The 14,602-nt window shown below is 37.3% G+C and overlaps 1 protein-coding gene across 1 annotated transcript in view; it reads right to left on the bottom strand.

Moving 5' to 3' along the window:
- LOC148949025 (acetylcholine receptor subunit alpha-like) overlaps positions 1–14,602 on the bottom strand; it is a 310,500-nt gene that overhangs the window by 243,112 nt on the left and 52,786 nt on the right. The window lies entirely within an intron of this gene.

The following is a 14,602-nucleotide window of genomic DNA, read 5'->3' as shown; positions in this document are numbered from 1 at the left end:
CTTCTATAGAAATGATACCTCTTTGCAAATGACCCTGGTAACCCAATTACTTGAAAACTTACACACATATCTATGCCTCAGGCGTAGGGTTCAAATATATAGATGCCTGGCCCGTGGTAAGGCATATTACGCAATCACTGGCTGGATCAGCACCTCTCTTACTACTGTCCCCTCACCTCTTTTCCTCAACACTATCCCCCCCAGATATTTCTGTGGCTTCCTTTAAATTACTTAGGGAAAAAATCCTTAAATTCCTTAATTCTTAAATTCCTCTAATTTAAAGTGGGATATCCACGTTAAAGATACTGCCCATAGAGCTAATGCGCCCATCTCTCTCCTTAAGTTCTTGAATAAATTTAACTTTTCCCTATACCATTTTTTAAGGATCTATACTTCCTTTGTCCGCCCACATCTTGAATACGCTTGTCCAGTTTTGAATTCTGGCATCTCCCGTGATGAATCAGAAAAGATTGAGTCTATTCAAAAAAGAGCCCTGAGAATAATATTTAAAGAAGCTAAAGTACTATACTCGCTCCTTCTAAAAAAAAGGCCAAGCTTTTCCTCCCTGATATTCCCCCCCTTCATATATTTCTGTGTCTTCCTTTAAATTACTTGGGGAAAAAATCCTTAAATTCCTTAATTCTTAAATTCCTCTAATTTAAAGTGGGATACCCACTATAAAGATACTGTTGATAGAGCTAATGCGCCAATCTCTCTTCTTAAGTTCTTGAATAAATCTAACGTTCCCTATACCATTTTTTAAGGATCTATACTTCCTTATTATGCCCGCATCTTGAATACGCTTGTCCAGTTTTGAATCCTGGCATCTCCCGTGATGAATCAAAAAAGATTAAGTCCATTCAAAAAAGAGCCCTGAGAATAACATTTAAAGAAGCTAAGGTACCATACTCGCTCCTTCGAAACCCCTATGCCTTCCCAAGGCCAGAACAAAATTTGCACTTTACTGAAAAAATATAAATATTTTTACTTTTATAACTTTAATAAATCAAATAATATTAACATTTCGATTACTAAATATCAGTATATGTATATTAAACTGACAATGCATATTCATTTGTATTTTTTCAGTAAAGTGCAAATTTCGTTCCGGCCTTGGGATGGCATAGGGGTTTTACGCCCAACTTATGTTAATTTCTGCTCGTTTTGAGTTTGACTCGGTTATTTATTGTAATTTCTGTTCGTTTTGGGTTTCATTTATTTATCGATGCTGATTTGTGGTAGTTTCACGGCTGGTAGATTATTTGATTTTATTTTTGTTTTTTTTGTTTAATGGAGTTATTTACTTTTCTTTGAAAAACTTATTGTGTAGAAAAAGGTTTTTTAATTAATTTCTGTTTGTTTTATATTGACATAGTCTTTTCATGGAAAAAGAAAATAAAACTTTAAAGCTTTTCGCTTTTTAAGACTTTATAGTTTAGCCTGCTATTTGTATGCTGGAGAAAAATTTTCAGCAATTTTCAACAACACACACCCTTTTAAAAATCTGAACACAAATAGTACTGTTTAATTTAGTTTCATACCTCCTCTAGTTGACCTGAAATGGAAAACTTGATACCATTCGCAAAAAATCTGTTTACTTTCTATGATATCTTGGATACACTTACGCTATTTTGATTTGGTTAAATTTCAAGAGCAGAAGTAGCCCCGAAAGTTTGAACATAATACCCTCAGTCGTTCTGGGGATCCTGCTGAGATGCCTTATTGGGATTTAGCATTATCACAGTGCATTTTGATTTAATCTTAAGGCAAAATTTAGTTTTTAAACATAATGGGAGGGTGGGAGTGGAAGGGGGGAGACTAGCAGCCCTCTAATCACTTTATACTATTAAAAAGGGCATCGCCCCTTTCTATTTTCAATCGAATGAGCCCTTCACGAAGTTCCCACGACAATTCCTTCGATACGAAGTGCCCTGGTCTACACAACAACAACAACAAAAAATAATACATTATATCCACATCGATCTTTACTATAAAAATGTCAAGCCTTCCAATCACTTTCGACTATTCAAAAGGGCACTAGGCCTTTTGATTTCCAATCGAATGAGCACTTTTGGAAACGACAACGCTTTCTATAAACACCTTATATGCCCCCAGGGCATAAATTACAATCCATACCCTGAGGTCATTTTCAAAGACCTAATTTCCAGAACTTTCTACTACGTTGAACAAAATTACTATCTGAAAATTTTGATTGGATGTGTTTGGAGGAATGGTGGGCGTGAGAGGGAGGTTAGTTACGCTCCAATCACTTTCGACTATTACAAAGGGCACTAGCCCTCTCAATTTCGAATTGAATGAGTTCTTTTGAAGTTTTACGACAACTCTATCTATAAAATCTTATATGCCCGCAGGGAATAAACTACAACCTTTGCCCTTGCAGCTCTCTGGGGTTAGTCATACTTAAATACATAATTTCCAGAACTTTCAACTACGTTGAACAAAATGGCTATCTCTAAACTTTGATTGAATCTTTTTGGGGAAATGGTGCGCGTACGAGGGGGGTTAATTACTCTCTGCTCAATTTCGTCTACTAAAAAGGACAATTTCAATTTTCAATTAAATGAGCCCTTTTGGAAATTTCTATAACAACTTTCGATATAATCTTTAATGCCCCACCGGCATAACTTACAACCCTTGCACTGAGGGCTCTGAAGGGGTTATCATCCTATAAGACCTAATCTTAAGAACTTTGAACTACGTTGAACAAAATAGATATCTCAAAATTTTGATTGGGAATGTTTGGGAAAATGGCGGGCGTGAGAGGGGCGTTAGTTGCTATGCAATCACTTTCAACTACTAAAAAGGGTACTAGCCCTTTCAATTTCCAATTGAATGAGCCCTTTTGAAGTTTCTACGACAACGCTTTCAATAAAAACTGGATATGCCCCCAGGGCATAACTGACAACCCGTGCCCTGAGGGCTTTGGGGGGAGGAGTTTTCATCCTTAAAGACCTAATTTCCAAAACTTTCAACTACGTTGAATAAAATGGTTATCTAAAAATTTTGATTGGATGTGTTTGGGGAAAAGGTGGGCGTGAAAGGGGGGGGGGTAGTTGCCCTAAAATCACTTTTGACTATTAAAAAGGGTACTAGCATTTTGAATTTCACATCGAATGAGCCCTTTTTCAAGTTTCTATGACAAAGATTTCAATAAAAGTCTTATATGCCCCCAGGGCATAACTTATAATCCTTGCACAGAGGGTTGTGGGGGAGTGTCTGGGGAAAAGGGGGGCGTGAGAGGGGGGTTAGTTGCCCTCAAATCACTTTCGACTATTAAAAAGGGTACTAGCCTTTTGAATTTCAAATCGAATGAGCCCTTTTTCAAGTTTCTACGACAAAGATTTCAGTAAAAACCCTATCTCTATGTGTATCTATGTGTATTATCTCTATGTGTGTCGTCTCTATGTGTGTGTCGTCTCTGTGTGTGTGTCGTCTCTGTGTGTGTGTCGTCTCTGTGTGTGTGTGTCGTTTGTGTGTGTGTGTCGTCTGTGTGTGTTTGTCGTCTGTGTGTTTGTGTTGTCTCTGTGTGTTTGTCGTCTCTGTGTGTGGGTCGTCTCCGGTTTATGTTAGGTTAGGTTAGGTGGGTTAGTTGCCCTCAAATTACTTTCGACTATTAAAAAGGTACTAGCCCTTTGAATTTCAAATAGAATGTGCCCTTTTTCAAGTTTCTACGACAAAGATTTCAATAAAAACCTTATATACCCTCAGGGCATAACTTATAATCCTTTCGCTAAGGGTTGTGGGGAGTGTCCTCCTCAAAAATATGTTTTCTATCTGGAAATCAACTACGCTGAACGAAATGGCTATCTAAAATGTTTTATTGGATGTGTTTGAGGGAAGGATGAGTGTGTGTGGGGGGGGGGGGGCGGGGCTAGTTGCCCTCCAGTCACTTTCGACTATTGAAAAGGGCACTAGCCCTTTATACTTCCAATCAAATGAGCTTTTTTTTGAAGTTTCTACGACAACGCCTTCTTTAAAAACCTTATATGCCCCCGGGACATAACTTTAAACCCTTGCCCTGAGGGCTCTGGGGGAGTGCCCTCCTCAAAAACATATTCTCTATGTGGAAATCAACTACGCTGAACAAAATGGTTTTCTCAAAATTTTCATAGGATTTGTTTGTGAGAATGATGGGCGTGGAGGGGCTAGTTGCCCTCCAATCAGTTTCGACTATTAAAAAGGATACTAGCCCTTTGAGTTTCCAATCGAATGAGCCTCTTTTGAAGTCTCTACGACAACGCTTTCTATAAAAACCTTACATGCCCTCAGGGCATAACTTAAAACTCCTGCCCTGAGGGTTGTGGGGGAGTGTCCTCCTCAAAAACATATTTTCTATCTGGAAATAAACTACGCTGAACAAAATGGCTATCTCAAATTTTGAATTGGATGTGTTTGGGAGAATGATGGGTGTGGGGGGGGCTAGTTGCCCTCTAATCACTTTCGACTATTAAAAAAGGCACTAGCCACTCCAATTTCCAATCGAATGAGCCCTTTTCGAAGTTTCTACGACAACTCCTTCAATACGAAATGCCCGGGTATGGAGAAAAAAAACACATTGTACCCACATCGTTCTTTACACTAGCCCTTTCAATTTCCAATTGAATAAGCTCTTTTGAAGTTTCTACGACATCGCTTTCAATAAAAACGTTATATGCCGCAGGGCATAACATACAACCCTTGCACTGAGGGCTCTGAGGGGGTTATCATCCTAAGAGACCTAGAACTTTCAACTACGTTGAACAAAATGGATATATCAGAATTTTAATTCGATATGTTTGGGAAAATGGTGGGCGTGACAGGGGCGTAAGTCGCAATCTCATCCCTTTTAAGTATTAAAAAAGGCACTAGCACCTTCAATTTCCAATTTAGTGAGCCCTTTTGAAGTTTCTACAACATAGTTTTCTATAAAAACCTTGTATGCCCCCAAGGCATAACTTACAATCTTTGCCCTGAGGGCTGTGGAAGGAGGGTTTGCCATCCTTAAAGACCTAATTTCCAAGTTTTTCAACTACGTTGAATAAAATGGCAATCTAAAAATTTTGATTGTATGTGTTTGGGGAAAAGCTGGGCGTGAGAGGGGGGTTAGTTGCCCTCAAATCACTTTCGACTATTAAAAAGGGCACTAGCCCTTTGAATTTCCAATCGAATGAGCCCTTTTTCAAGTTTCTATGACAAAGATTTCAATAAAACCTTATATGCCCCTAGGGAATAACTTACAATCTTTGCCATGAGGGTTATGGGGGAGTGTCCTCCTCAAAAATATGTTTTCTATCGGGAAATCAACTACACTGAGCATAATGGCTATCTTAAAATTTTTGTTGGATGTTTTTGGGCGAATGATGGGTGTGGGGGGGGGGGGTTAGTTTCCCTCCAATCACTTTCGACTATGAAAAAGGGCACTAGCCCTTTGAATTTCCAATCGAATGAGCTTTTTTTGAAGTTTCTACGGTAACGCCTTCTTTAAAAACCTTATATGCCCCAAGGACAAATAATAAAGCCTCATTTGCTGATATTGTGGCAAATGAGTTTTTAAAATATGGTGGCTATGAGGTTAGAAATCGGTTAATGAAGATCATGAATATAATTCTTGAAAAGGGGGAGGCACCTAGCGGTCTTATGAAAGCCCTAATTAAATCCACGTATAAGAAAGGAGATAAGAATGAGTGTGGTAATTATAGAGGCATACTGGAAATCAACTATGCTGAACAAAATAGTTATCTCAAAACTTTCATAGGATGTGTTTGGGAGAATGATGGGCGTGGAGGGGCTAGTTGCCCTCCAATCACTTTCGACTATGAAAAAGGATACTAGCCCTTTGAATTTCCAATCGAATGAGCCTCTTTTGGAGTTTCGACGACAACGCCTTCTATAAAAACCTTATATGCCCCCAGGGCATAATTTAAAACCCTTGCCCTGAGGTGTGGGGGGGAGTGTCCTCCTCAAAAACATATTTTCTATCTAGAAATCAACTACGCCAAACAAAATGGCTGTCTCAAAATTTTGACTGGATGTGTTTGGGGGAATGATGGGCGTGGGGGGGGGCTAGTTGCCCTTCAATCACTTTCGACTATTAAAAAGGGCACTAGCCACTCCAATTTCCAATCGAATGTTTCTTTTTTCGTAAAGTTTTTTTTTAATTTCTTTTTGTTCGTTTTTGATTGCAAAAAGTTTCAAGTTTTCAAAAATTCCTTATTTCAAAATCAAACTTAAAAAAAAAATCAAATCTTCATCAAAGTATCAAAACTAGTATTAAAGTAACAATATCAGATTGAAAAAAGTTTGCCCCCTTTGAAGTTTATACGACAACCCCTTATATATGAAGTGCATCTGGGGAAAAAATGGAGTGTGGGGGGAAGCTAGCTGTCCTCCGATCAATTTTTATTCTTAAAAAGTGATTTTGCTTTCAATTTTCAATCAATTGAGACCTCTATGAACTTTATGCTAGTATCCCTTCCATAACAACCATATATGCCCCCAGGACATAGCTCACAACGACTACTCTCGGGCCCTGTGGGGTTGTGTCAACTCCGGAGTTTTTTTTACATGAACTTCTAACTACATTTAACAAAATGCCTACCTCAAAATTGTTATCTGATGCATTTAGGTCGTGGAGATAGGGGGGGGGGCTATTTGCCCTTCAATCTCTTTTGACTCTTAAAAAGTGAACGAGAACTTTCAATTTCCAATCAAATAAACCCTCTCCGAATTTTTTACGAGCCTCCTTTTCATAAGAACCATACACGCCCCCAGGACAACACTTACAACACCTACCCCCTGGGCCCTTGGAGGTTGTTTTGACACCAGAGTTTTTGTTATCTAATTTTTGAACAATTTAAAAAAAACCGGCTATCTCAAAATTTGTAGTGGATGGGTTTAGGGAAAAAGAGCATGGGGGGGATAGTTGCCCTTAAATCTCTTGACTCTTAAAAAGTAAACTAGAAATTTCAATTTCAAATCAAATGAGCCCTCTATAAAGTTTATACGAGCATCTCTTTCATAAGAACCAAACATGCTATTAGGGCATAACTTTGAACGCCTTCTCCCGGGCCCTGGGGAGCTGTATTGACACCGGAGTTTTTCTTATCCAAAGTTTAAACTATTTTTTTTAAACAAAATTTCTTTCTCAAAATTTTCATCAGATGGGTTTGCAAAAAAAAGGCATGGGGGGGGGGGCTAGTTTCGTTCGGATCTCTTTTGACTATTAAAAAGTAAACTCGAACTATAATAAGCGGATGGGTTTAGGGAAAAGAGGCTAGTTGCCCTTAAATCTCTTGACTCTTAAAAAGTAAACTAGAACTTTCAATTTCTAATCAACTGAGCCCTCTATGAAGTTTATACGAGCATCCCTTTCATAAGGACCATACATTTCATTAGGGCATAACTTAGAACACCTTCTCCCAGGCCCTGGGGGGGGACTGTATTGACACCGGAGTTTTTCTTATCGGAAGTTTCAACTATTTTTTTTTAACAAAATGTGTTTCTCAAAATGTTCATCAGATGATCTCTTTTGACTATTAAAAAGTAAACTCGAACTTTAAATTTTCAGTGAAATAAGCCCTCTCTGACGTTTATACGAGTATTCCTTTCATAAGAACCATATATGCCCCAGGGTATAACTTACAACGCCTGCCTTTGGGCCCTGGGGGGCTGTTTCGACCTTCGAGTTTTCGTTATATGATCTTCGAACTATTTTTTTTTAAATGGCTATCTCAAAGGTCTTATCAGATGGGTTTGAGAAAAAAAGGGCATGAATGGGGGTACCTAGGTTCCCTCCAATCTCTTTTCACTCTTAAATAGTGAACTACAACTTTCAATTTCCAACCAAATGAGCCCTCTTTGAAGTTTATACAAACATCTCTTCCATAAGAACCATATATGCCCCCAAGGCATAACTTATAACGCCTTCCCCAGGGCTCTGGGGGGTGTGTCGACACCAGAGTTTTGGTTATATGATCTTTGAGCTATTTTTGACAAAATAGCTATCTCAAAATTTTTATCGGATGCATTTGGGAAAAAAGGGAGGGGGGCTGGTTACCCACCAATATCTTTTGACGCTTAAAAAGTGAACTAGAACTTTAAGTTTCCAATCAAATGAGCCCTCTCTGAGCTCTATGCGAGCATTCCTTCCATAAGAACCATATATGCCCCCAGGGCATAACTTATAACCCTTGCCCTGAAGACCTTGGGTGGGGGGGGGGGTATCATGCTCAAAGATATAATTTCCAGGACTTTCAACTACATTGAACAAAATAGCTATCTCAAATTTTGATTGGATGGGTTTGGGGAAATAGTGGGAGTGGAAGTTGTGTTGGTTGCCTTTCAATCACTTTCGACTATTAAAAATGGCCCTAGCTATTTAAATTTTCAGTAGAATCAGTCCTTTTTGAAGTTTCTACGACAACGCTTTCTATAAAAACCTTATATACCCCAGGGCTAAACTTACAACTCTTGCCCTGAGGGCTGTGGGGGGGGGCGTATCACCCTCAAAGGCCTAATTTCCAGAATTTTCAACCAGGTTGAACAGAATGGCTATCTTAAAATTTTGATTGGATGTGTTTAGGGAAAAGGTGGGCATGCGAGGGGGAAGAGTTGCCCTCCAATCACTTTCGACTATTAAAAACGGCACTATCCCTTTGAATTTCCAATCGAATGAACCATTTTTTAAGTTTCTACGACAACGCTTTCAACTAAAAGCTTATATGCCCCAAGGGCATAACTTACAACCCTTGCCCTGAGGGCTGTGGGGGAGTTTTCTCCTCAAAAACATAATTTCTATTTGGAAATCAACTACGTAGAACAAGATGGCTATCTCAAAACTTTGATTGGATGTGTTTGGGGAAATGGTGGGCGTGGAAGGGGTCTTTGTTGCCTTCCAATCACTTTTGACCCTTAAAAAGGACACTAGAACTCTCGATTTCCAATCGAATGAGCCCCCTTTGAAGTTTATACGACGACCTCTTCCATATGAAGTGCCTCTGGGAAAAATAATAATAATAATAATAAAACATTGGAGCCGTATGGCCTTTACTATAGGCAACGCTATAGCGTCACCTTTGATAATGAAAATGAAATGAAAACATTGAAAAAAGTAAAATACTTATATGAAATAGTATTCTGATATCATTAGCACGATCTATATTTACTGACACTATAAATTTAATATTAAGGATATTTAATGAGATTAGCAAAATATTAATAACAATACATTTTTGATTATAGTGTTTCAATAATATATTTTAGCACTATTTTGACCTATTTTCAATGTCTCTTCTGCTGTATCAGAGTTTAGCTGTCAATAGTATATACCTGTATCTATGGTATGCTTCTATGTATAAAAAGGCAAAAAGCAATCCTTAGGTAAATTGTTTCGTGCAGTTTTTATTCTTTGTTTTTCTAATACTTTTTTTCATATTATTATTATTTTTTGCTTGGTTTTCTACTTCTTCATCAAGAATAACAAATCCGTCAAAATCGTCATGGTTCGTTTCGTAAAAATGTGACAGAACAAAAAATATATATTAAATGATGGCAGGTCCTTACCTAACTAGCCAGCTGCTAATCACTTTGACCAAACAAAAAGTTTCAGCAGAAATAAGTTATGTGTCTTCCCTTCCAAGGGAGATATGGATAGCGCATTTAGGGTAGGCGCTAGGTTTACTTCTACTAAGTTGCATAAATGTCTAATAATAGGTTAATTTTCAAACCCACTCTCACGCAGTAAATTATCAAGATCTCCAAGAATTAGTCCTCAACGCTGGTACTTTATGGTTGGACACTCAATACATCAGCATAATCTTAGCCTGTTTTCCATTCCTATTTTTCTACTATTTTTTTCAGGTAGCCTTCGCAGCGTTTCTTAGGACGAATTCCATGTCCTTAGAAATTGGGATAAGACGCAAAAACACTTTAAGTCGGATTCAATACCGAATTAATTACTAACCTTACATTCTACCTTAACCACATGTACATTATCCTTGCATCACTTTACATGCTTCTCTGGGATACTACATAAAGGCAAGACTGTAACAAAATATAAATTGATAACCATTTCTAATGGTATAATGAAGATTGATTAAGACGACTAGGTCAAGTCTTATGGACGAGTTTTTAGGCAATGTAGAAGGGGTTTATCAAAAATCAAGACGTCCTTAAAAAAAGGCAGGAAAATGCTGCAAGAAATAATTTAAAGAAACTAGGGGCTTAATGCAGAGAAGGATTTTTACTTGTTTTGATGAGGAATTGCCTGCGTATGGTTTAGGTACCCGTATAGCTGACCGTATTTTAAAGAACTAGCTGTACGATAAATGTGGTACTATCCTACTTTCTAGAGCTATAAAGAAGGAAAGAAATGGATAGGAATGAATTCACGGATGAAGAATGATAGGTTGTATATGGTTGTTTGCTGGCAAATCACTTGAGGCCAAAAAAGAGGTCGTCCCCGGAACAGATGGGAAAGAGGTCATCGCGAAGAATTAAAAAAAAAAATTAAAAACCTGTTGGAATGGGGTAAAGAGTCAAGCTTTGAATTGGATTTGTGTACAGGAGGAGCTTTTATAGCTGTGTTGGCTTTCTTGTAGATTGGTGCTGCAGGGATTTGTTATTATCAGTAACAGTAGTAGCAGCAGTTAAAAATGAGGCTATACACAGTATGTGGTGGAGGAGGAGCTTGTACAGCTGTGATGACCTCATGGAAATTGGTGCTGCAATGAGCTGTCATTAAGAGTAGTAGGATATCAATAATACCAGGCTCATAATTTTAAATTTTGGTATCTAGACATTTCCTAGTATTTCTTTTTATTAATTCTAAATCAGCTTTGGTAACGGTTTTATTATGTTTGTTTTCATTAAAAGTGTGGATTTGAAAAAATCAGGCAAACAGTTATTATATTTATTTCTTGATGTAAAGGTGAATATGCTTTAAGGTGACCATTTTCAACATAGTTGCTGATTTAATAGACGTGTATATAGCTAATCAGATTCTAGTCCCCTGAAAAAAAAAGCTGAAAAAAAAATGTTAACGAGCCTTGGTGTAATAAATAAAGATGCCAAGTTGAAACTAACTCTACACAAAATTGTATGGTATATTTCTGTATATTCTTTTCCAAAGTGTGTCTTAGAAGTAAAATAGTATAAAGCATGGAATAAGAACTGATATGGGAGAAATACCAGAAATTGATTGGTAAAAAATATAAAATAAATGTTGATGCAATTAAGTGCTAAAGACTTTTAGTTTTAATTGAAAGAAAAATAATTTGTTCCTTGACATTTGCAACTATTTTTGATAAACTGACATGACTAGTGAATTAAATGAGAACGTTTTATTGTTTTCTCCTTATTGTTAACTTCGTTATATCCTCTAGGGAATGATAGCTGTGGCAGGGCTTGATATCCATATATGTGGACAAGGGCCTCTACATAGGCCTGCCACGACCCTGTCAGGGTAACTGCAAGAATGGGGACCTTGCGGTCAACTCTATTCCCACTCGAGGGGTGGCGCCCCACGAGGTAATTATAGCTTAGTATACGATTCAGCTTTCGCGAAGGTTTCTGATTAATGGGTAATTTTTCTGTGTTTGGTGTGTTTTAACGGGCGTTTTGGGATGAAAAACCTAATTTATCTGCTATGGGTTGCCTCCCCTTAGTAGCGTAATATATGTAGTCATGAATATATAAAGAGTCAGAGGTAACAGGCATGAGATTATCTGTAAAGGATTTTGACTCTTGTTGATAGAATAGCATCGCCAAGTGTTGAAGACCATGTTGTTAACAAGATGGGCCCGTGGTTGCATAAAGACTCCATTCAACTGAAGGTCCTTGGGACTTCTTGCTGTACTGTTATAACTCGGCTTCAGCACTTTTATTTTACCCGAGATGATGTATTGGTCTCCGTCCTGTACTGGTTCTTGGACCATTGCTTTTCCTGAGGCCAAAATAATTTCAAAGGTTTAAAGAATATAAAAATTGTAACTTGGAATGTTGTGAAGTTAAAAAACAACTATCGTTTCGACATTTTGACTGACGAATTCAGACATTTTGAACTGGACATATTGTGTGTTTCAGAAACTCATATCTCAGGGGTAGGAAACATGAAGTTAGGTGATATAGAGTTTATTTACTCGGGTAAGAAGGATAGACAGCGAATAGGGCTTCTGATGAATAAGAAAGCTGATAAGCCTTCTTTAGGTTAAGAAGGTATCAATAATAGAATACTAACCGCTCTTTTTATGATTAAGACAGCTAACCCTGTTGATTATGTTATTTCTATCCGAAGACTGGCAGGATTAATACAAGATACAAGGGTATATGGGAGTGCTGTTATTGATGTTTAAAGTAAAGATCACTGTCTAGTAGTTTCTAGGGCTAACTTAAAGCCGAAATCTCGGAAGGATAACTACCCTCCGGAAAGCCATAACGTTGGTAGACTCAAGGATGAGAATTTGACAAAAATTTTCCAGGAACAGAGTTGAGCACTAAACTGGAGAGTTTAAAATTTGACAATGTAGAAGATAGATGGAATAATTTAAGGAAAATAATTTGTGAAGTTGCTGATGGTGTCTTATGGAAGAAGGTTAAGAACACAGTTAGGAATATTAGTGAACATTTTTTATGTTTAATAGAGAGGAGAAGGGGCTTTTACATGAATTATCTGAGTAACAGATGATATGAAAACAAGAGGAATGTTAGGAAAGTGGAGAAAACCTTAAAATATGAACTATGGAGATGTGAAGGGGAGGCCATGGATAAATTGACAAGGATCTGGAAGATGCAGCTAGACGACATAATAGAAAAATATTGTTCTTGCATTTAAATAAATTGAAAGTAGTAAATCAGGACTTGTCCCAGTTAAAGACAGGAGCGTGGGCACAATTAGTGATAGGGAAAAAAATCAAAAGAGGTGTAAAGAACATTTGGAGAATGTGCTAAGCTGGGATGGATTTACAGGAAAAGATATAGCGGAAAATTAAAATGTTTGTGACACCTGGGATGTGAAGGAAGATTTATTTTGTTAGGAAGAATTAGTAACTGTTCTAAAAGGATTGACAAATAATAAAGCCTCATTTGCTGATATTGTGGCAAATGAGTTTTTAAAATATGGTGACTATGAGGTTAGAAATAGGTTAATGAAGATCGTGAATACGGCTCTTGAAAAGGGGGAGGCACCTAGCGGTCTTAGGAAAGCCCTAATTAAATCCACGTATAAGAAATGTGATAAGAGTGAGTATGGTAATTATAGAGGCATTAGCCTGGTTTAGGTAGCAAATTACTTAGTATGATGATACTTTTTAGACCTAGAGATACTGTAGACGAAGTTTTAAGAGAAAAACAGCATGATTTTAGGAAGAGTATAGGATGTGTCGACCAAACTTTCACTCTTAGGTTAATAACGGGAAGACTGCCAGAGTTCCCTTACCTAAGTAGCATTATTAGTAGAGACTATTTTTAGCAGTGATTAATGACATGTACGAGAATTACTATGCTCTTTCGTACTATATCTGGAGTTCAGCAGAGCTACTTTCATCTCCGTCTATATGAATCCTTTTGATTGACGTTGTCCTAAGGGCACGGAAAAGGCAATGGGAGAATACGGAACCAAAAGGGGAATTAAATTCTCCTAGACTTAGATTTTGAAGTAAGGAGCAACATTAAGAGTTAGAACAAGCAGCAAGTATTCCGTATATAATGGGGACTGCCCCTTCCTAATACCTCGCTCTTTATGCTAAAATGTTAAAAAAAATTTAAAGGACTTCTCACACAAATTCAACGGCCCTTCTGTTATAGGAATCGCTCTTAAAGAATTGGGACAAAAACGTTAAAATTTAGCGCAATCAACAACGGATTAGGAGGAGATAGCTTCCCTCATATACGGAATAATGTCTGTTCGTTTTAAGTTTTAAAGCCTACTCATTACTTTCAGTTAAAAAAATAATTTTTAATTTAATTTTTGACTGTTTTTCAAATCATGTCAGAAAGCTCCCCCCACCTCTAAGTAAAATTCTCCCCATATAATTTTTTTTCCCATTCAGGAAATCCCTCCTCCTTCCGAAAAATATCTGTATATTTAGCAATAGCAAACACTGCGTGTAAATAACGGGGTAAATCGTTATTTTTCAGGACCACTGAACGTCTTCTAGGAGCTAGGAATATTGGATAAAATCACCCCTGGGAAAAAAATAAATATACAGCCGTGATCTTTCTTTTAACAGAAAATACAAGATTCCACATTTTCATAGATAGGAGCTTGAAACCACTACAGTAGGGCTCTCTGATATGCTGAATCTGATGATATAATTTTCATAACCTTAATTTTGCTTTTTAAGCAGTGTTTTTCTTCTTTTTCGAAAATTTGGAATAATTTTTTAGCTTTTGATGAATAACATTAAAATTAATGAATTTTATACATGTGGAATGATAAGAAAAAGTAATTTTTTTTATGTATTAATAGTTATCATCTTTTTAGAGTATCGGTTACTACTGGGCGAAGTCACTCGTTACCTACAGTTTGTTACCACGAACTGATTGATCTGGTCAAGCATGAATATAAGCTGCTGACTTAAGTAAAATGGAAGTCTATGTGAGAAGC

The sequence above is a fragment of the Artemia sp. Qi Xiang Cuo genome, chromosome 9, assembly GCF_049724085.1.
Source record: "Artemia sp. Qi Xiang Cuo chromosome 9, ASM4972408v1, whole genome shotgun sequence".
Lineage (NCBI taxonomy): Eukaryota > Metazoa > Arthropoda > Branchiopoda > Anostraca > Artemiidae > Artemia > Artemia sp. Qi Xiang Cuo.
The sequence above is the reverse complement of the archived record's forward strand: the minus strand, read 5'-3'. Positions and strand labels throughout refer to the sequence as shown.